This window comes from Catharus ustulatus, chromosome W, assembly GCF_009819885.2.
Source record: "Catharus ustulatus isolate bCatUst1 chromosome W, bCatUst1.pri.v2, whole genome shotgun sequence".
In the NCBI taxonomy this organism is placed as follows: Eukaryota; Metazoa; Chordata; class Aves; order Passeriformes; family Turdidae; genus Catharus; species Catharus ustulatus.
In genome coordinates, this window is record NC_046261.2 from 12022215 (window position 1) to 12044009 (window position 21795).

General features: G+C 45.5%; 1 protein-coding gene across 1 annotated transcript in view; it reads right to left on the bottom strand.

Annotated features, from left to right (window-relative positions):
- The window catches only part of LOC117005023 (ubiquitin-associated protein 1-like), a 111147-nt gene that overhangs the window by 81132 nt on the left and 8220 nt on the right, over positions 1–21795 (bottom strand). The gene's annotated exons all lie outside the window — the stretch shown is intronic.

A 21795-nucleotide genomic window follows, 5' to 3' on the forward strand; every position in this document is an offset into this window, starting at 1 on the left:
CTTTGCCATTGCTTTCTATTTTGCTTGCTATTGCTTTGCCTGCCAGCGTCTTCAACACCCGAGAAGAAGATAGGAGCTCCAGCAGCAACACCAGCCCTCGCTGGGACCCCCGGGGATGGCTCCTGCTTCTATTTGGGACTTTATGCTAAAACTTAGCATGGACATTAATGTCTATGACTGTGCCTTTGAAGACCGATGCATTTTTATAATAAATAGCCTTTTTAACAACTATTAGCTGCTTTAATCATTTGGAGATAACCTGACACAAAGGGTGCGTCAAAAGCACCGGAGGTTGTAACCTCATACAGAGAGACAGTCACACTGTAGATTCAGGTAGCATTTGAGTTTATATCACACTAGCTCATCCTGATGCACTATGTGAGTGTGCACTTATTAAGATATCATTACTGCAGAAGGCACTGTCAGAATTGTTAAACACTGCACACAGTAACACCAGAACAGGCTGGTGGCCACATTTCATCACCTTTCCAAAAAACTTTTAGTTAAAATAGCATCTTGCAGCTAATCAAATTTGATAGGTTATCCAGGGACTGCTATTACAAGCATCTTGCTCTTGCTCTGTCTTGCTGGTTTGGAGGGGAAAAAAAAAAAAAAAGATTTGCAGCCAGTTAGAAAGTTACTGATGTTGCTACTATGCTTCTGGGTCTGAACTATATTTGCTTTAGTCAAAGTTGCTACACTGTGCAGTAAATGTTTAAATTTGTTACTGCTCTTTTAGAATTTTAAAGGACTTGCTCCCAAAGCCTTATTCCAAATGAGTTAATAGAAGACTGCAGCACTGTCATTGCTGCCTATGGAGAACAAAGTCCAGAACAGGATGCTGAACAGCATCTGTGGGAATGGCACATAGGGGAACAAATTTTGATCTGATTCTTTACTGCATGCTTTAAGTTGAAAAATAACATAAAATGCCTTTCCTGGTTTAGGGAAACAAGTTAGTTGCATAGTACTACAAGGTTTTCTTACAGTCACCTACAAGCTCACTTCTATAAATGTTCACATCCTTAGCCTCATTCTCTCATTCTTGGTTCTGGCTAATTCTCTGAAGAGATTAGGACTATAAGTGCCTTAAGTTATAAGCAACTTTAATGTCAGCAGCCACCAAGGCAACCTCTTCCCTTCCTGTATGTTCATTTTCCACTTAACACTGAGTCAACAGGGCAACATTTTTAAAACCAGACAGTCAGAAGAACACAGCATAGCAGAGCCCAAGATGAGACCAGAGGATCTCAGAGTTATGATGACAGAAGGGGAGGAGGGGGACACGTACAGAAAAACAACCATTAAAAAAAAAAAAAATACAGATGCAGAAACAGAGAAGTGACAAGACAAAACTGATGACAGAAACAATTGGCACAAAGAGAGAGATGACTGTTGTAACCCAATACCCTACTGCTTTAAAAATGGTATGTCCCTTTAACCCTGTAACCCCTGCAAGACCAATGGACTGACCCCTGCGATGGGATTGGCCTGAAGCCAAGGCTGACCCCTCCCCTTTCCTGACCCTTAAAAACCTGAGCCCTGCACTGAAACTTCCTCTTTTATCCTGCTCTCCCGCTCTGACCACATGGAAGCCTAAGAATAAAACAGAATATCAACCCTGGGATAAAGAGCCTCTAATATCTCTTATGTTCTACATGAAACAGCACTCCAGGCCAGCTCTGCAGGATATTTGAGGTGCAGTGCGAGGCCCCCAGAGTGCTGTTTCAGTTGGCGCCCGGTCCGTGGTGCTTTTTAAATTAAAACCCACGTGAGAGGCTGTGACCCTTAGAAGGGTTAGGAAGCCGACGGGAAGTCAACTGCCCTGTGGGCGAAACTTGCTTTCTAGCAGGTCTAGCTTACAGGGGGGGAATCTACAACTCATCCAGCCCAAGGGTGGGCAGATTTCGGAACAGATTACAAAGTACAGTTTTTCAGCTCCTTGGCACTTCGCACAGATTGCTAAGTATAAATTTTCCTCCGTGGGGAGGGGGATTTTGAGGTGCTTTCTCTGTAGCATCGAGGTGCCGGGAGCTGGGTTGCACAGCGTCCTCCCTGGGGGTTTTGGAGCTGTATGCAGCTGGAGACGCTGGTGGGGGTGGCGAAGGAAGCCTTGAAACAGTTTCTGCCGTGTGTACAGTATCACGCCAGACAGCTGATTTCAAAGAGAGGCGCAGTTTTTGCTGCAGCCAGACAGTCTCTGTGGGGGGAGGTGCTAGCTTTGCTGGCAGCTAGTTACCTTCTCTTACTGTGTTTTAACTGTGCATTGTAGTGAGATATTAGAGTAACTTGCTGTGGAAATATGGGCTCCCGACATTCTAATTTGAAAAAGAGCGTGGCTTCACAAATTAGAGAACTTTTAAAGATTGCAAATGTGCATATTACTAACAGAAAACTAGAACGCTTTGCTAAGTGGCTGTCTATAGAAAGATCTGATCTTAATTTGGAAGATATGAATTCGGTTTTATTTTGGAATGAAATTGGAGATTTATTAACTTTAAAAGTCGAAAATGGGGATAAAAAAGCCTTAATGTTCATCCCAATATTTTTGCAAATTAGAAAATTGTTACTTCAAACAGAAAATAACAGTCAGCCACAGCAAGCTGATTCAGAGTCAACCAGTTCTTGTATCTGTCCCTCTGCATGTGATATTCCCTCTTGACCTAAGAAATCTGACTCCTCTGTCTCTCTAACTCAGGCTAACAGCCACGTGTCATTTACTACTGAGGTTGAAAGCAAAACCCAATATGGTTCCAGCCACATGGCATTAAACTCTTCTTCTTCCCATAATACTCCTTCTCCCTTGCTAACACCCTCAAACCCCTCCCCAAACTCATCCTTGCCCCTGGGTATTCAGGGCAATTCTCACTCTATTCAGGTTTCGCCATCCCTTCCCCCAAGCTATCAGGCTAGCACAGATGGGAGTGGGGGTGGGAATACAGGTTCTATGGGACCTCCCTATGAGATAAGGCCCTCTGCGCCCACACCTCAGGACACTGTCTCTGCAAAGGGACAGAATACACAGATAACACAGCCCAGAGCAGAGGGAGGAGTAGAGCCCATCCCTAAAACCCTGGATCTGGAAACCCAGATACCGTCTGTGGCTCCTGTCATTTATATGGGTAGGAGAAATGGCAGGAGAACATATCAACCACTAACATACCAAGATAAAAAGGAAATTTGTAAGGTTCAAAGAGAATTTGGCAGACACAGTGAAATGTTTAAAGGATTTTTAAGAGCAACATTTAGTTCTAATGAGATGGTACCCAATGATATTAAGGATTTATTCAGATGTTTACTTTCAGCTTCGGAATTCGAATTGTGGGAAAGCATTTGGAAAAGATCTTTAAGAGTGCTTTTGCAGGAACTTCAACAAAGCCCAGACAGTGCAAAAGATGAGGATAATAATGATATTACACAGGAACACCTTATAGGTGAAGGAGAGTATGAAATCCCTGAGAAACAGGCACGCTTATTAACTAAATTTGTTTTGGATAAGATCTCTCTAGTAGCAGAAAAAGCTTTCCATCAATTACCTACTGCTGAAGTTACAGGTAGTTATGTTAATATTAAACAGTTTCCTTCAGAAAGTTTCTTGCAGTTTCTGGATCGCCTCCCTGCACAGGTGGAGAGACAAGTCTCGGACCCAAAGGTGCAGGCAGAGATATTAAAGGAGATGGCTCAGAAAAACGCTAATGAATCATGTCGCAGGGTCATACTTAGTCTTCCCCTCGACCCACCACCCAGCTTAGCACAGATGATAGAAGCCTGCACCAGAAAAGCAGAACTGTTCAGTGCACCAGAGAGAAATCCAGGACCAGCACAATCAAGATCTGCAGCAGCTATGACACCAGGACCAAGGAAGCAACCGGTACCACCACAACAGCTGCAGCATATCACCTGCTTCCAGTGCAAGAAAACAGGACACTATGCAAGGGACTGCCCACACAACCAGAAACAGAAGAAGACCAACAAACAAAAAAACTAGGTGTACAGCGCGTACCCGCCATAAATATCATCACGCGCAAAGATATAAATACTGCGGGTTCCACACGGGAAAAAACCTCTCTCTTTAAAAATAAGGAGGAGGACGGGACAAATGGTGTGGGGGTTAATGATAGCATTAATGTTAAATATTCAATTGGCAAGGGTTGGACACCTTTTGGTCATCTCAATCTTAAGACCACTAAAGGTGTTTATTTTATGTCAACAGAGTGGACAGCAATTACAGTGGACCTGACTAGCACTTCACTGGACCTGACGCTGTTGCATTTGGAACTGCGCTGTGAGTATTTAGTTATGGGGGACACAGCACACACACCCTTGGAGATGGAATTACTTCCATTATCCAAGAAGGAAAATGTCTCAAGTTTCGTTCTCTTAGCACGCTGCTCACAACCACCTTATTACCTGAACGAGGGGCAAATCCTCGCCCAGGCCATCCCTGTTCCAAAGGAAATCACAGTAGAAGGAAAATCACCTGAAGTCTATTGGGCAGAGGTGGTGGGTGAGGAAAAACCCTCTCTGGCATGCAATCTGACCCATGGTTCAGACCATCTCCATGTGGAGGGGGTGCTGGACACAGGGGCAGATGTGACGATCATACCCGAAAGGATGTGGCCGTCACAATGGGAATTACAACCCGTAGCAGGCAAAATCCAAGGTATAGGAGGAATCAAATTGGCAAAAATATCAAAAAGCATCGTGCAAATTGAGGGGCCGGATGGAAAAAAAGCTAGTGTCCATCCGTTTGTTACAGACTATAAGTGCCCCCTGTGAGGAAGAGATACCATGTCTCAGTGGGGAATGAAAATGGTAATCCCCAAAAGTTCTCAGGATTTTTAACGGCGGCCACTGAGGAGCGCCCTGCCCACAAATTGACATGGTTAGATGATTCTCCAATCTGGACAGCTCAGTGGTCGATGAGTAAAGAAAAACTCAAGGCGCTGGAGGAGTTTGTAGCAGAACAATTGGCAAAAGGACACATAGAAGAAACTACAAGTCCTTGGAATTCCCCGGTATTTGTAATTAAGAAACCAGGGAAGGACAAATGGAGATTGTTACATGATCTCCAGGAAATAAACAAAATTATAGCAGACATGGGATCACTTCAACCAGGGATGCCCTCTCCAACGATGCTCCCTCAAAATTGGAAATTGGCAGTTTTAGATATTAAGGACTGTTTCTTTCAAATCCCTTTACACCCAGCAGATGCTCCACGGTTTGCCTTCTCTGTTCCTACCGTCAACAGAGAAGCCCCAATGAAGCGCTACCACTGGAAGGTGCTCCCTCAAGGGATGAAGTGTAGTCCTTTCATATGCCAGTGGTACGTGGCCTCATTGCTGTCCCCAGTGCGTGCTCAGAGAAAGGAAGCTATCATCCTACATTATGTAGATGACTTGCTTGTGTGTGCCCCCGATGACTCTATACTCCAACACACGCTTGACCTAGTGGTTAAGGTTTTAACCTCTGCTGGATTTCAATTGCAGGAGGATAAAGTCCAAAGGATGCCACCTTGGAAGTACCTGGGCCTGGAAATCACTGCAAGGACCATTGTTCCTCAGAAATTGGACATTAATTGTAACCCAAAGACCTTAGCAGATCTCCATTCCTTGTGTGGGTCTTTGAATTGGGTTAGGCCCTGGCTAGGCCTCACTAATGAGGACCTAGAGCCCCTTTTCAATTTATTGAAGGGGGAGAGAGAGCTGATTTCTCCCAGGGAACCGACCCCAGAGGCAAAAACTGCAATCGAAAAGGTACAGAAAGCCCTAGCAGAGAGGCAGGCTCATCGATACAAGCCTGAACTGCCTTTCAAATTCATAATTCTGGAAAAACTACCACACTTACACGGTTTGATATTCCAGTGGCTCGAGGGACTGAGAGATTCGCTCTTAATCATAGAGTGGGTCTTCCTCTCCCACCAAAGATCCAAAACCATCACAAAGCCACAAGAACACATAGCTCAGCTGATTCGTAAGGCAAGGATGAGACTGTATGAGCTGGCAGGTTGTGACTTCACATGTATTCACCTTCCAGTCAAACTCTCTGAGGAGGGAAGGAACTCTCCTGAGAGGCTGACAAAGGAGATGTTCGAGCACTTGCTCCAGAGCAATGCCAGTCTCCAATTGTCTCTGGACAGCTACAGTGGACAAATATCAGTCCATGTCCCGTCTCACAAGCTGTTTAATGAGGAATTCCACCTCATTCCTTGTGAGAAAAGGAGTCAGAGACCACTCAAAGCTCTCACAGTGTTCACAGACGCTTCTGGGGCTTCCCACAAGTCGGTGATGACTTGGAGAAATCCTCAGACTCAGCATTGGGAAGCTGATGTTGAGTTTGTGGAGGGTTCGCCTCAGGTAGCTGAACTGGCTGCAGTGGTAAGAGCTTTTGAGAAGTTCTCAGAGCCAATCAACTTGGTAACAGACTCAGCTTATGTAGCGGGAGTAGTGTCCAGGGCGGAGCAGGCAGTGCTCAAAGAGGTTGACAATGAGCAGCTTTTCAGGTTGCTGTCAAAACTAATCTATCTAATTTCTCATAGAGAACATCCGTTCTATGTGATGCATGTGAGGTCACACACCGATTTGCCAGGTGAGATCGCAGAAGGGAATCGTCAGGCAGACTCCCTTGCCACCCCAGCAGAACAAGCACGCCTCCCAGACATCTTCCAACAGGCAAAGCTGAGCCACCAGCAATACCATCAGAATGTGCCAGGTCTGATCCGTCAGTTCAAGCTAACACGGAGTCAGGCTCGAGCCATTGTGGCCACCTGTCCCAGCTGCCAGCTCCAGGCCATGCCATCGCTAGGTGCAGGGGTTAACCCCCGAGGCCTTGGCAGCTGTGAGGTGTGGCAGACAGACATCACACACATTCCCAGTTTTGGTCGCCTCAAATATGTCCATGTAAGCATTGACACATATTCAGGTGCGGTTTATGCCTCTGCCCACGCAGGAGAAAGAGCTGTGCATGCCAAACAACACCTAGTGCAAGCTTTTTCAGTATTGGGGATCCCTAAGGAAATCAAAACAGATAATGGCCCAGCGTATGTGTCCAAGGAGTTCCTGGAATTTGTCCAGCAGTGGGGAGTGGAACATAAGACAGGCATCCCCCACTCCCCCACAGGCCAAGCTGTGATTGAGCGTGCACATCAGACGCTCAAGCATGTTCTGGCTAGACAGAGCAATTCAACTGTGTGGATGTCTCCACAGCAGAAGCTGTGTAAAGCCCTGTTCACTATCAGTTTCTTGAACTGTTCATTTGAAAACATGAATCCACCTGTGGTTCATCATTTTAACAGTGGCAAACAGTTCAAGCTGTCTCAGCATCCACCAGTTTTGATTAGGGATCCAGAAACCTGGGAAACCAAAGGTCCCTATGAGCTCTTTACCTGGGGACGTGGTTATGCGTGCGTATCCACTCCCTCAGGCCCTCGGTGGATTCCCCAGAAATGGGTGAAGCCTTTTGTCCCCAAACAGCCAGCTCCAGCTGAAGAGGAAGAGAAGCAAGTTGCAGTTGCTTCGAAAAGAAGACGCCGCTGGAGAGGAGAGAGAACTGACATAGAAGACAACCTTCCGGCAGACTCAGAGACTTTTAACATGTTTTAAAATGTTTGTTTTCCTTTTAACAACCTAATACCCTTCTCTCTTCTTTTAAACAAAAAAAGGATGAGATGTTGTAACCCAATACCCTACTGCTTTAAGAATGGCATGTCCCTTTAACCCTGTAACCCCTGCAAGACCAATGGACTGACCCCTGCGATGGGATTGGCCTGAAGCCAAGGCTGACCCCTCCCCTTTCCTGACCCTTAAAAACCTGAGCCCTGCACTGAAACTTCCTCTTTTATCCTGCTCTCCCGCTCTGACCACATGGAAGCCTAAGAATAAAACAGAATATCAACCCTGGGATAAAGAGCCTCTAATATCTCTTATGTTCTACATGAAACAGCACTCCAGGCCAGCTCTGCAGGATATTTGAGGTGCAGTGCGAGGCCCCCAGAGTGCTGTTTCAGATGACAAGTTGGAAAAACTTGAAGGGACAACACAGGTAACCAAGACATGCTACCTGACATGTCACCACTTAAGCCTGAATGACTATTTACTTGTGCTGCCAGACAACAAGGAGAACATAGGGAAGTGTGACTTGGCACAGCCAAGCAATAACAAAGAGACAGTCTCATCAACAGATGAGGAAAAAAATTTACTACCATGAGAAGTTGCTAGGAAGTTGGTGTATTTTTCAATTATAATTTTATTTTGATATTCCTTCTACTGGTCTTTCCCATGAAGTTTATATCTACATTCCTTTCCTTCTGAAAGAGCTCTGACTGGTCAAATTGGAAGCATCCTATTGCTAATGGTACCTGAAACAGCTTTCTCAGTGATAACTCAAGCCAATTTAACTATTTGTCGAGAAGAATTGGTCCTTTGTTACTATATCCTTCATTTTGGGGTGCAAGTATGTCTAGATTCCAAACTACATGAAGTAGTAGTCTGAAGTAACTCCTGCCTTCTGAGGAAAGTATTTATTATGGGTCAGAGGAAATCAAAATGCCCCAAGTTATCAACTATAATCAATATAGCATATCTGTGATTTTCAGAGAAAAAATATTGCAATTTCCATTTTGCCTACTAATACACATCATGTAGCCTAAGAACGCACAACCAAGGATGCACCATTCACTCTGAAAACTACAAAAATACCCAACTTTAATGAGATTAATTTTTACTGCCTATATTACATTCATTAACTATTACTGATTGTACACTGAAAAACAGTGAAAAGCAGTTTGACTCAAGTGATTGATTTCTAATGCACCACAGGTATTTCAGATTTAGACAGTCATTTAAGTTTTTACTATAACTACTTGTTTCAGTGCAAGTGAAAGGCTAAAACCAACACTGGCATTCTGTATATAGTGCAAGACAGAGGAACAAGATGTTTGTAACAGTGGTCCCTGAATAGCCTATCAAATCTGATTAGTTGCAAGAAACTATTTTAATTAAGTTTTTTGAAAAGGAGGTGATGAAATGTGGTTGGCAGCCTGTTCTAGTGTTACTGTGTGCAATCCTTAAAAATTTGTTTTGCTGTATATACAACAAAACCAGAGGTAGACAGTGCCTGTTGCTAAGATAAAAGTCAAGGTTCCATCAAAGCTTTACACCTATGTAAGCATTCCATTATTGCTATACAACTGAAGTCTCTGAGACTGACAGTAAAAAGCTGATCAGAGTCTACTACAGTACAAAACGGATTCTGTTGTCATTTACTGCAGTCTCCAAATGGATGACATCACCTCAAAATCAGCAACAACTGCTGCTGTTTTGTACCTCTAACAATTCTGCAAACAAGCAGTCATCTGCATGGAGATATTCCCCTTTCATAAAGCACAGTGATACTGAGTCACTGAAAATAGCTCTTTGGATAAAGTCATTGTACAACTATATTTGACACATTGCAACTACACTTCCTGCAGGAAAAAAAGCAAACATCACTATGACCAGTCTTAACAGAAAAAAAAAATTAAATAAAGTAATTTCATGACTAGAAGGCACACCAGATTATAAGGCGCACTTCCAGGTGTCGGCAAATTTCAGAACTTTTGCTGATATATAAGGTGCGCCGGATTATAAGGCGCACTTTTTTTTTTTGCAACGACGATCCGCTGCCGGCTTCCCCCGCGCGGTTGCTGGCCGAGGCCCCGCCTCCACCCGGCAGCCGCGGCACCGCGGGCCCCCCTGCACCCGGAAGCCGCAGCCTTGCCGGCTCCCCCCGCGGCTGGTGGCTCACACTTCCGGGTTGGCAAATTTCCGAACTTTGTCCATATATAAGGTGCACCGGACTGTAAGGTGCACTTCCGGGTTCGGGCCAAAATTTTAGTCAAAATGTTGCACCTTATAGTCGTGAAATTACTGTACATCTACCGCAATCCAGGAAATAAAGTACATTAAGGTTCTTGGTCTATTTTAAGATCAACAAGAACAAACCAGACTCTCCTTGAAGCAAATGCTGGTAGGAAGTTTCCATTAAATTTTCAGTATTTGCTTGTTAAAACAAATTTAATGACATGTCTTCATCTTATGGGATATAAGTGGTCACCTTACATTTAACCAAATGCAGAGTAGGGGTTACACTGACAACAATGGAGGGAGGAAGGGATGAGATCTCTGCGGCATACACACTTCATGGATCAAAAACCCAAGCAACTGTAAAAAGAGATCTAAATTTGAAGGACAGTCCATTACATCAAATTAATTTGGTCATTTCCAGTGCAATGACTGAGGAGCAGAAGGACAGGAATCAATAAAACAGCACTTTTAAAAACATTTCTAGAATACATGAGTAGGAAAGACATGGAGAAAAGAGCTGCTGAAGAGTAGGTCTGCATGTAGATCACATTATTGGATTACAAGACAACACTCTAACAATGGCAATAACATCCATATATAGAACTTTACACACAGATGTTGGATAGCATCTTCCTAGCAGTGACAAACATTAGGAGATATTGATTCTTGAAATTGTGCCATTGCTTAGCATGACATAATGGGGAACTAGACCTTCTGCTTCAGTACATATCAGTCAATAGGAAGTTAAAGCAGAAGGTAGTCCTTCCATACACTCTCAGAGAAGCATGGCATCTCTCACTCTCTTTTTCTATATGGATTCATTACATTAACATTATACACCTGTAGTTACACAGCTATCTTCATGTCAAGTCCCACTTTGGTCATACCATCTCTCACAGGATCCTTCTGGACACTGTCCAGCACACAGCTGGATAAACACACCATGTGATGGGTGAGCAACTGGCTCACAGGTCAGGAACAAAAGGTTTTAGTGAATGGGGTGACATAAGACTGGTGACCTGTCAGTAGTGGGGTTCCACAGGCCTCTATTTTAGGCCCTGTGCTCTTCAACACCTTCATAAATGACTTGGACATAGGACTGGAAGGGATACTAGGCGAGTTCGCAGACGATACAAAACTGGGAGTTGTTGACTCCCTCAAATGCAAGGAGGCCCTGCAGAGAGACCATGATAAATTAGAGGTCTGGGCAATCACAAACTATATGAAGATCAATAAAGGAAAGTGCTGGATTCTGCACCTGGGATGAGACAACCTTGGATGTCTTAAGGCATCATATGGACAGACTGGGGAATGAGACGCCAGAGAGCAGTGCTGCAGAAAAGGAACTGGGGGTCCTGGTTGACGGCAAGTTGAATATGAGTCAGCAGTGCCCTGGCAGCCAGGAGAGCCAACCATGTCCTTGGAGTGCATCAGGCACAGCATCACCAGCTGGTCAAGGGAGGTGATTGTCCCGCTCTGCTCTACACTGGTGAGGCCTCACCTTGAATATCTCATGAGCAGTTTTGGACACCACAGTATAAGAAAGGTATTACAGTAATTTCACAACTATAAGGCGCACCCTTATGACTAAAATTTTTCCCTAAACCCGAAAGTGCTCCTTATAGTCCGGTGCGCCTTATATGATCTACAAAGTTGCGACATTTGCCACCCCGGAAGTGAGAACTGCGAGGGGGGGCGGCGCCGCAGGAGTGCCAAGTAGCCATGGCGGGGCAACCGCGGGCAGCCCCAGGCACAGGGAGCAGCGCGGGCTGGAAGGCGAGGGGCAGCTCCAGGTGGTCCTAGGCACAGGGAGCAGCTCGGGCAGGAAGGCAGGGGGCGGTTTCAGGTGGCCCTAGGCACAGGGAGCAGCGCGGGCTGGAAGGCAGGGGGCAACCCCAGGCGACCCTAGGCACAGGGAGCAGCGTGGGATGGAAGGCGGGGGGCGGTTTCAGGCGGCCCTAGGCACAGGGAGCAGCGCGGGCAGGGAGGCATTACTACTTTGTTACTTTGTTGTGCGCGGTGGTCTGAGCCGAGGGGCCACAGGTCGATAGGGGTCGACGGGACCGCAGTGCTGGGGGCAGCGGCCCCACAGCTGATAGGGGCAGGCGCGGCCAGCGGGGTTGCGGTCAGCACGGGCAAGTGGGGCCGCAGTGCTGGAGGCAGTGGGGCCACAGCCCGATAGGGGCCGACGGGGCCGCAGTGCGCCGAGTCGAGCGAGGGACGGGAGGCAGAGCAATTGGCGCCGCCAAGCCAAGCGAGGGATGGGCGGTAGGGCAGTAGCGCCACTGAGCCGAGGAAGGGACGGGCGGCAGGGTTGCTCTGCGGAGCCGCGAGGGGGAACAGCATGGTGCCACAACAGAGCCGCGAGGCAGAACGGCACGGCAGCGGAGCTGATCCGAGCGACGGACAGGCAGCAGGGCGGCGGCGCCGCCGAGTCGAGCAAGGGATGGGCGGCATGGTGGCCGTGCCGCCGAGCCGAGCGAGGGATGGGCGGCACAGCAGGAGTGCCGAGCCGAGCAAGGGACGGGTGGCATGGCAGGAGCGCCGAGCCAAGTGAGGGAACGGCACGGCAGCTTCGCGGAGCCATGAGGGGGAACAGCACCACGGCAGAACGGAGCCGCAAGGGGGAGGCGGCCCCACGGCTGCGCCGAGCCGCGCCAGCCGGCACTGGGGGCGGGCGGGAGTGCCAGGGCCCACTGCACGGGGAGGGCGCCTGGGGCTGCCTTTGAAAGCCTACGTCGATCTGTGAAAAATGTTTCCAAATTGAGCCCCTGCCAGTAAACTCCATGATCGCGGGTTTCCGTTACTAATTCGTTACTTTGTTGCGCGCGGCACGGATCTTCGCGGCAAAAAAAAAGGTGCGCCTTATAGTCCGGTGCGCCTTATGGTCGTGAAATTACTGTAAACTATTAGAGAACATTCAAAGGAGGGCTGTGAAGATGGTGAAGGGCCTTGAGAGGAAGACATATGAGGAGTGGCTGAAGGGAGACCTCATTGCAGTCTACAACTTCCTTGTGAGGAGAACAGGAGGGGCAGACAGTCATCTTTTCTCTCTGGTGCCCAGTGACAGGACCCAAGGGAATGGCCTGAAGTTGTGTCGGGGAAGGTTTAGGTTGGATATTAGAAAAATGTTTTTGACCCAGAGGGTGATCGGGCACTAGAACAGGCTCCCCAGGGAAGTGGTCACAGGACCAAGCCTGACAGACTTCAAGAAGTGGTTGGACAATACTCTCAGGCACAGGGTGTGACTCTCAGGGATGGTGCTGTGCAGGGCTGGGAGTAGGATTCGATGATTCTTTTGGGTCCCTTCCAGCTCAGCATATTCTGTGATCCTGTGATTAAAGACACTGCACTTGCTAAAAGCACATACTATTTGGGTTGGTTAAGGATTTAAGGTTCTTAACTGATAATAGACAGCTCTATTCCCCCTTGAGGATCCTAACAGTATATTTGGGACATATGTTCATTTGCCATACATTTCACCCAAAAATAAGGGAAAACGCTACAAGGGTGAGAAAACACAGTACACTAATGCATCAGCTTTTTAATCACTGAATGACTTATGAGCCATATAAGTTTCCAATGAAGCTGAAGCTTTTATACCACACAAACCCCTAGAACTAGAAGTTTCACAGGCAAGAACATAAGAAAATCAAAAATTACTTATAGACAACCCAGTGGTCAAGGAAGATCGGTGCAAGCTTTTTTCTTTGGCTAGAGACTGATGTGTCGAACAAGAGTCTAGAAAATGCACCTATTCTAAATTCCCATTTAAGTGTTACAGCAAATGGGTGACCTTTTTAAAATGGACCCTTTCCAAAAAGAGAGCCCTGTCACAAGAGAAAAGCACCTGCAACTAATATCTAAGGCTGGCCTGATGTCCAAACACAACATATAAGGAGATAACACAGGTTCTGCCAACTCCAAGAACAGATGTGAGTTTAGTGTAGTTCCTACTACTGACTGCGACCCAAGTTATTTAAAGATCATCTAAATAGATAAGCAGAAAATAAAAAAAAGAATTTACATCTTGTTCTGGCCTCAAGATCAGCTTCACTAATGTAGAAGCTACATCAACACCAAGAAAAGAGTGTAATGGTTTAACCCCAACTGGCAACAAGACTACCACACAGTCACTTGCTCACTTCGACCCCACCCTAGTGGGAAAGAGGGGAATTAAAAAAAAAACCTCATGGGTTGAGATAAAAACAATTTAATAACTGAAACAAAGTAAAGTTTAGAACTGTAATAATATTAATGAAAAGAATGAGGAAAGTTAAAGATAAACCCCAAGAAAAATGACTAATGCACAATTGCTCTCTACCCACTGATTGATACACAGCCCATCCCCGAACATCAATCAGTCCCGTTTTGAGGAAATCCTTGTAGTGGGTTGACCCTGGCTGGATGCGAGGCACCCACCAAAGCTGCTCTCCCTCTCCCCTCCACACTGGGACAGGGGAGAGAAAATATAATGAATGGTTCATGAGGTGAGATAAGGACCAGTGTAAGGGTCGGTCCAAAGGTTGCCTGATCTGCCTCACAATCATCAAAATTACTGGAGACCCTGAGACAGCTGCCTCTCGATTTGAACAAGAGTTGCCGGGTCTGGCCGAGGTGGATGCTCACCAAGGGACTATGTATAGGTGCACTTGGAGCTTTGCCATGGTACTCTGCTCTCGAAGCAGAGTGCTGGTTATAGCGTCCTGTTCTTGCACCTGATTCTTGAAACCACAGGCTTCTGAACACAATAGTCCATAAATCTCCCCACCTTTTGTCCAGAGGCCACTCTCCTTGGAAACTGACTATAAAAATGATTACAGTAATTTCATGATTATAAGCTGCACCATTTTGACTAAAGTTTTGGTCCGTACCCAGAAGTGCGGCTTGTACTCCGGAGCGACTTATACATGACCGATGTTCAGAAATTTCCCAACCCAGAAGTGAGAGCCAGCAGCAGCCCCAAGTCAAGCCGGAGCCCACATGGCCCCGGAGGCGGTGCCGCCGAACCGAGCCCGTGATAGTTCTCTATTTTTTCACTGTTTTCAGTCTTGTGCGGCTGCGCGGCTCCCCGCCCGCCTGCATGGCTGCCCAGCTCTCTGGTCGCCCAGTTCCCCGCCCGTCCACCTGGCTGTCCAGTTCCCCACCTGCTCGCGCAGCTGCCTGGCTGCCCGCCTGCCCAGCTCCCCACCTGCTGACGTGGTTGCCCAGTTTCTCGTCCGCCCGGCTCCCCACGCGCCCATGTGGCTGCCCGGTTCCCCGCCTGCCCACGCGGCTGCCCGGTTGCCCAGCTGAGTGGCTATTTAAAGGCAATGCGGATTCGTTGGAAATGCTTGTAAAATGACCACACTATTGTTCGTATCTTTTTCCGCTTGTTAATAAAACTTGCAGGGTATGCTGCCGCTGCTATTGTCTGTATCTTTTTTCACTTGGAAATAATGTTTCCAAGGTCGGTACCTGACAGTAGTAAACGCCGCGATCCCGCGATTCTGTTACTAATTGGCAACTTTGTGAAAGTTCGCTGCGAACTAAAGTGCGGCTTATAATCAGGTGCGGTTTATATATTGACGAAGACCTAAACATTGCTGACAACCGGACATGCGGCTTATAATCAGGTGCGGTTTATAATCATGAAATTACTGTACTTTCTGAAGAGACTTTTGAGATCTCTTTCTCCCCACGGATGGAAGACATCAACGGATGACCCGAGGACGACGTCCCATCTGTTGGTAGCTATTCCCCCTATTATCTCTCTCTTTCTCCCATTTTTTTACTTCGTTTCCCTATTCTCTCTCTGTCTTCTATCGTAAACTAAGCTGTTGGCACTCAATAAACTGCATTGTTGCTTGTTGCTGAATAAAACTTTGGTCTTCTCTCATTTGTCTTTTGCACCCTGGGGTCAAACAAACCATCATGACCCCCGCTCAGGTTGTGCTGGTCGTGACATTTTAAATGGTGTAGTCGGACAGGATTTCTGACAGACAGAAGGTTTGTTGGTTGGGTGTAGTCTGTAACACATGCCTAGGTGAAAAAGCATCCCTAAACTCATTTGACAGTTCTGTCTTCAGAAACTCAGAAAAGACCTCTTGGTGCAAAAGGCACAACTGTGTCGTTCTCAATTCTTTATTCTTGTTTGAGTGTAATATTAACCCCCTGCTAAAGTAAGTGGGGGGGGTTCTATGCAAATTTTGTGTTTTTGTGTTATATTGACCTTCCTTGAAGTCAGAAAGGGTGTTGCACAGGTATTCCTCTCAGAGTGAGGGGTGCCTGTGCAAGTTTTGTTGTTGTTATTGTTGCTGTTGCTTTTGACTGCTTGGGGCCTTGAAGAGACATACTGTTTCTGTAACTAAGGTAGTACCTGCCAAACAGGGTGGTCTCTTCACCCACTCAGGGAAGAGAGGGGGCTGAACACAACAAAGGTTGTGTGTGTAACTAAGTATTGACCTCCCTGAGTGTTTTACATCCCTCCTCGTAAAATGAGTGAAAATCATAGTACAAAAGATAAAGCTGCAGTTTATACTCGGTTAGCTAAATATAACGCCAAACCTCCCAAAAGGGATGAAGAGTAGGCACACAGTAACTGGTTTAATTTAGAAAATGTGATTGATATGTTCTTTGCAACATCAAACAAAATTTAAACTGGGCCAAAATAAGACCATTCTCTGCTAAATTTTGGGATCCTGCCTTACGGCAGCTATAGAAACTCGCTCTAGGCGAAGAAGTGAGGAAAAAACAATTATTGACTCTCTACAAAATTTTGTGGAAATTTTGCAAAAACAATTAGATAAAGAAAGGAATGAGAATCATGTTTTAAGGGATAAAAATAATTTTTTAAAAGCCTCCCTAAGACAAGAACACACCCAAACATTAAAACACACTGACTCACCAATAAAAAAAGAGAAGAAGGAAATTAATCAAATAAATCCTCAAAAAGAACTAACTCTGATGAGAAATCATGGGGAACATTGCTGCCCTAGCTTGAAACCCGTAATTAAACCAGAATTCAATTGTATCAATGATGAGGATTTTAACCCACATGTAACCACTAAACAAATCCCATGCACTGCTACTGAATTATCAGAACAAATAACTAGTGGGTACTGGGGACATGGGGTTTTCTTAACAATGGGAAACAAACCGAACTCATGGTCCCTAACTCAGCACACAGTTTATTGGGCATGGGGGCTCAACCCTTTGGAAACAGGAGACACTGTAGCTTTAACTAGGACCCCCCAACCAACTCATAGAAAATATTCAAAAAGCTGTCTGCTTGCAAATTATGCTTCAAATAAAATTCACTTCTGACAATAAATCACCTGTGCAATAACCTGTAAATGTAAAACAATGCCCTCTTCCCTCTGGTGCCAAAGAAAAGATCAAACCAGTTATACAGGATTTGCAAGACCAAGAAACAATAATTAATGCTCATTCTCCTTTCAACTCTCCTGTATGGGTAGTCCGAAAAACTAAACCTAACAATGTGGCTGTTTATCAACATATTGATGGTTTTCCTGTGGGAGGAGGCGAAATAGAAGTAGTGGGGGATACCAAACAAAAAATAATCTCCCATTTGTAAAGCCTTTATTTGCAAATTACCCCAGAGAAAATTCAAAAACTTTCTCAGAAAGTGAAGGTTTTGAAGACAGCCACCACTGGGACCCTCCCCCCGGACGGGGTGGCCCAGAGCTCCTCACTTAGGAAGTGGTGTACCAAGATCAAACATTATTCTAACATATTCTCAGCAACTGAAGGAGCTGTAAAAAAACTGTCAATTCAAGAAACTGAGAGCTTGGTTAGTAGCCAAAACAAACCTGCCTCTATAATCAAAGTAGCCTCTCCTTTCTCCCCCAAACAAACAGCAAATACTTGGTTCAAGAAAAGAATGATAAGAGATGGGGAGCTAATACAGTAATTTCACGACCATAAGGCGCACCAGACTATAAGGCGCACCCCCCGGTAGCTGGCAAATTTCGCAACTTTGTAGATCATATAAGGTGCACCGGACTATAAGGCGCACTTTTTTTTTCAGCGAGGAGCCGTGCGGCGCGCAACAAAGTAACGAATTACTGGCAGGTGCTCAATTTGCAAACATTTTTCAAAGATCGGTGTAGCCTTTAAACACAGCCCCAGGCGCCCTCCCCGGGCAGCGGACCCCGGCACTCCCGCCCGCCCCCAGCGCCGGTTGGCACGGCTCACGGTTCCCGGTTCCCACCATGCAGCCGCACTGCATCCCAGCTTCCCCCCAGCCGGTGGCAGCGGCACTTCTTGCCGCTTCTCGCTGTTTCTCGCCGCTTTTCCACGACGGCGGCGCTTCTCACCATTTCTTGACACTTTCCCGCGGCGGCAGCGGTGCTTGTCGCCGCTTCCTCGCAGTCATCGGCTGCGCCGCTTCTCTCCCCTTCCCTGTGGCGGGCAGCTGCGCCACTTCACCCTGCTTCTCCCCAACCAGCTGTTGCCCTGTGTCCCCCAGCCCGGCGGCCGCGGCTCCTGTGGTTCCTGACTCGGTTTGCAGCTTGCACTTCCACGTTTGCAAATTTTGCAACTTTGTACATTATATAAGGCGCACCGGACTATAAGGTGCACTCCCGGGTTCACACCAAAATTTTAGTCAAAAGGGTGCACCTTATAGTCGTGAAATTACTGTAGTTGATTTGCGTGTGCTGATAGCTGTTTGGGGTGTTTTCCAACTTCAGGTACAGATTGCCTCTCTTGTTTGCATTTACACTGACTCTTGTGCTGTGTTTAAAGGAGGTACAGAGTGGTTTCCTTTTTGGCAACAAAATGATTAGGAAGTTAACAGTATTCCAGTCTGTGTTATGTGCTGGATAGTTCCATCATTTTAACCTCCTGCCTCTTTGTGGCAGATTCTGTTGTGTGTACTTTTAACAGAAGAATGCCACGGGACATAAAGATTAATTGCTGAATTAATTGCTGAATCCCTCATCGAACCTGTATACAGTTATGGCACAGGACCTCACGGCCGTGTTCTATATTGTGAAATCCAAAATCAGAAGTGTTGGTTAAACTTAACTGCTGTACAATTTTCCCATAAAATCATGTGTGGTAAAAACAATACAAAATACTGGGGATAACTTGATGTGAATGTTGTAACACCTACCACCCAACCACTGGTTATACTGAACCTGAAAATTTTTGAAGTTGGACCATATGTAATCAGAAAAACTAACCAACAACAATATTGTTTAATTTAGCATAGTTTTTCAAACAAGACAAATTGTCAATAATTATTTTAAGAAACGAATTATAAGAGACACAACCGATGTTGTGGGAAAAAATATTGGGAATTTTGAATAGCATTGATTCAGAAATACTGATGGATAAATTTGCTATAACATTTCTTTAGCTCTCAGCTGTATCGAGGTTCAATCGTGGATGCAATCAGTTGTTGTCTCAATTATATGAGGAGGCAAGGAAGGTACTTTTCTTACTGAAATTTGGAGAATAATCTGGGATAGTGCCACTGATCTTGAAAGAGAATTCCAATCCTGGTGGAACTTGCTAAATTTTACCTATGATCCCAGCACAAACACAGCCACAGTCTTTGTACTGACAATATGCAATGCTTCAGTGCATTCAATATTCCCTATCATTGCAGTAGGGCTGAATCATGATGGAGCTGTTCTCTATCCTTTTGAGCATAGAGAATGGGCCTGTCAAATTGGTGGGAAGTGGTAAACTGTTAATTTGGAAACTTGCATCGTCCGGGAACAACAGGGGTTTATCTGTGAAAGTAATGCAATCAGAGCTCAAAATATTTGCTTAGACACAGAAGAGAATGATTGCAACTTTGAAAATTATCCAAACGAAATTCCTGAAACAGTACTGTTATATATATATTTAGGTAATAAGTGTGCACACTTAAAAACTGCTTGTAATAGGTTTTTTATTTATTTTTGGGGGTTTTTGGTTGGGTTTTTTTTTTTGTAGAAGATTTAGTAGTGAGTACAAAAAAATTATTCAGTTCTTTGTGTCTGTAACTTTATTAAAATTGCAAGATGTGATTTTTTTTTTCCTTTTGTAGAACCTGTTGATTTTCATTACATTTTAACTATATGATTTAAGATAAAATATGATATTAATTAAAATTGCTAATTTTAGTTATGCTGCATTTTGAATACTGATTATTTTTGGATTGCGTTATATTTTGAATATTAATTTAAAATTGCTTAGTTTAGTCGTATTGTATCTTGAATTGAAATTGATTTTTTTTTTTTAATCAGAAATTGATTGTTTCTATGTAATGAAAAAGTGAAAATTGATTATTTGTTTGTTTACTTTTTTCTTTTTTTCTTTCCCTTATCTTTTTCCTACTTTTCTATTCTGTTCATCTTCCTGTCTCTGTTTTTCTGGGATATGCTACCAACTCGGACAAGTCCTGAAGACTTCAGAACAACGCCATGAAGAAGTGCTCCTGACAATGATTGTGAGTCACGGGATGGTGAAAGGGTTGGTCCAAAGATTGCCTGATCTGCCTCACAATCATCGAAATTACTGGAGACCCTGAGACAGTTGCCTCTCACTTTGAACAGGAGTTGCCATGCTTGGTTGAGGTGGATGCTTGCCAAGGGACTATGTATAGGTGTGCTTGGTGCTTTGCCATGGTACTCTGCTCTCGAAGCAGAGTGCTGGTTATAGCATCCTGTTCGTGCACCTGATTCTTGAAACACAATAGTCCATAAATCTCCCCATCTTTTGGCCAGAGGCCACTCACCTTGGAAACTGACTATAAAAATGATTACTTTCTGAAGAGACTTTTGAGATCTCTTTCTCCCCACGGATGGAAGACATCAACGGATGATCCAAGGACGACGTTCCATATGTTGGTAGCTATTCCCCCTATTCTCTCTCTTTCTTTCTCCCTTTTTTTTACTTCGTTTCCCTATTCCCTCTCTCTCTCTCTCTCTCCCTCCCTCCCTTTTACTTTGTTTCCCTATTCTCTCTCTTCTATCGTAAACTAAGCTGTTGGCACTCAATAAACTGCATTGCTGCTTGTTGCTGAATAAAACTTTAGTCTTCTCTCATTTGTCTTTTGCACCCTGGGGTCAAACGAACCATCACGACCCCTGCTCAGGTTGTGCAGACCATGACAACCAGGAGGTCCCCAAGTGCCATAATGGGTAAAACAGACCCTAATTTGAGATATTAATTGAATTTACTGCTAACAAAATCAGAGCAGGATAATGAAAAGGTAAATAAACTCTTAGAAACACCTTCCCCCCACCCCTCCCTCCTTCCCAGCTCTACCTCCTCCCCAAGCAGCACAGGGAGACAGGAAATGGGGGTTATGGTCAGTTCACCACCCATTGTTTCTCCCACTGCTCAGGGAGAGGGTCCTTCCCCTCCTCCACTGTGGGGTCCCTCTCATGGGAGACAATTCTCCACAAACTTCCCCAACATAAACCCATCTCACGGGCAACAGTCCTCCCCAAACTGCTGAAGCATGGGTCACTCTTCCATGGGGTGCAGCCCTTCAAGGACAGGCTGCTCCATCATAAGCCACTCTCTCCACAGGCCTCCCACAGGGTCATAGCCTCCTCTCAGGCATCCACTTGCTCCAGTGTGGGTCTCTTCCATGGGTTGCAGGTAGATCTCTGCCTCACCATGGATCTCCATGGGCTGCAGGGGGACAGCTGCTTCACCGTGGGCTGCAAAGGAATCCCAGCTCTGGCACATGGAGCAGCTCCTGCCCCTCATTTTAACATGATCAAAAACTGCAGTTAGTGCAAGTGCATGTAACCAAGCGGAACCCTCCAAAAAGGATGTATCTGCACAGACTCATTCCTGCCCAGAGTGTTTGAGCTTATCAATGTTTTCAGGGGGTGTTGTGGAGCAAGCCTGCCTGCGGTGTGAACAGGTGAATGAACTCCTTTCACTGGTGGCTGAGCTTAGGGAGGAAGTTGAAAGACTAAGTATCAGGGAAAGTGAAAGGGAA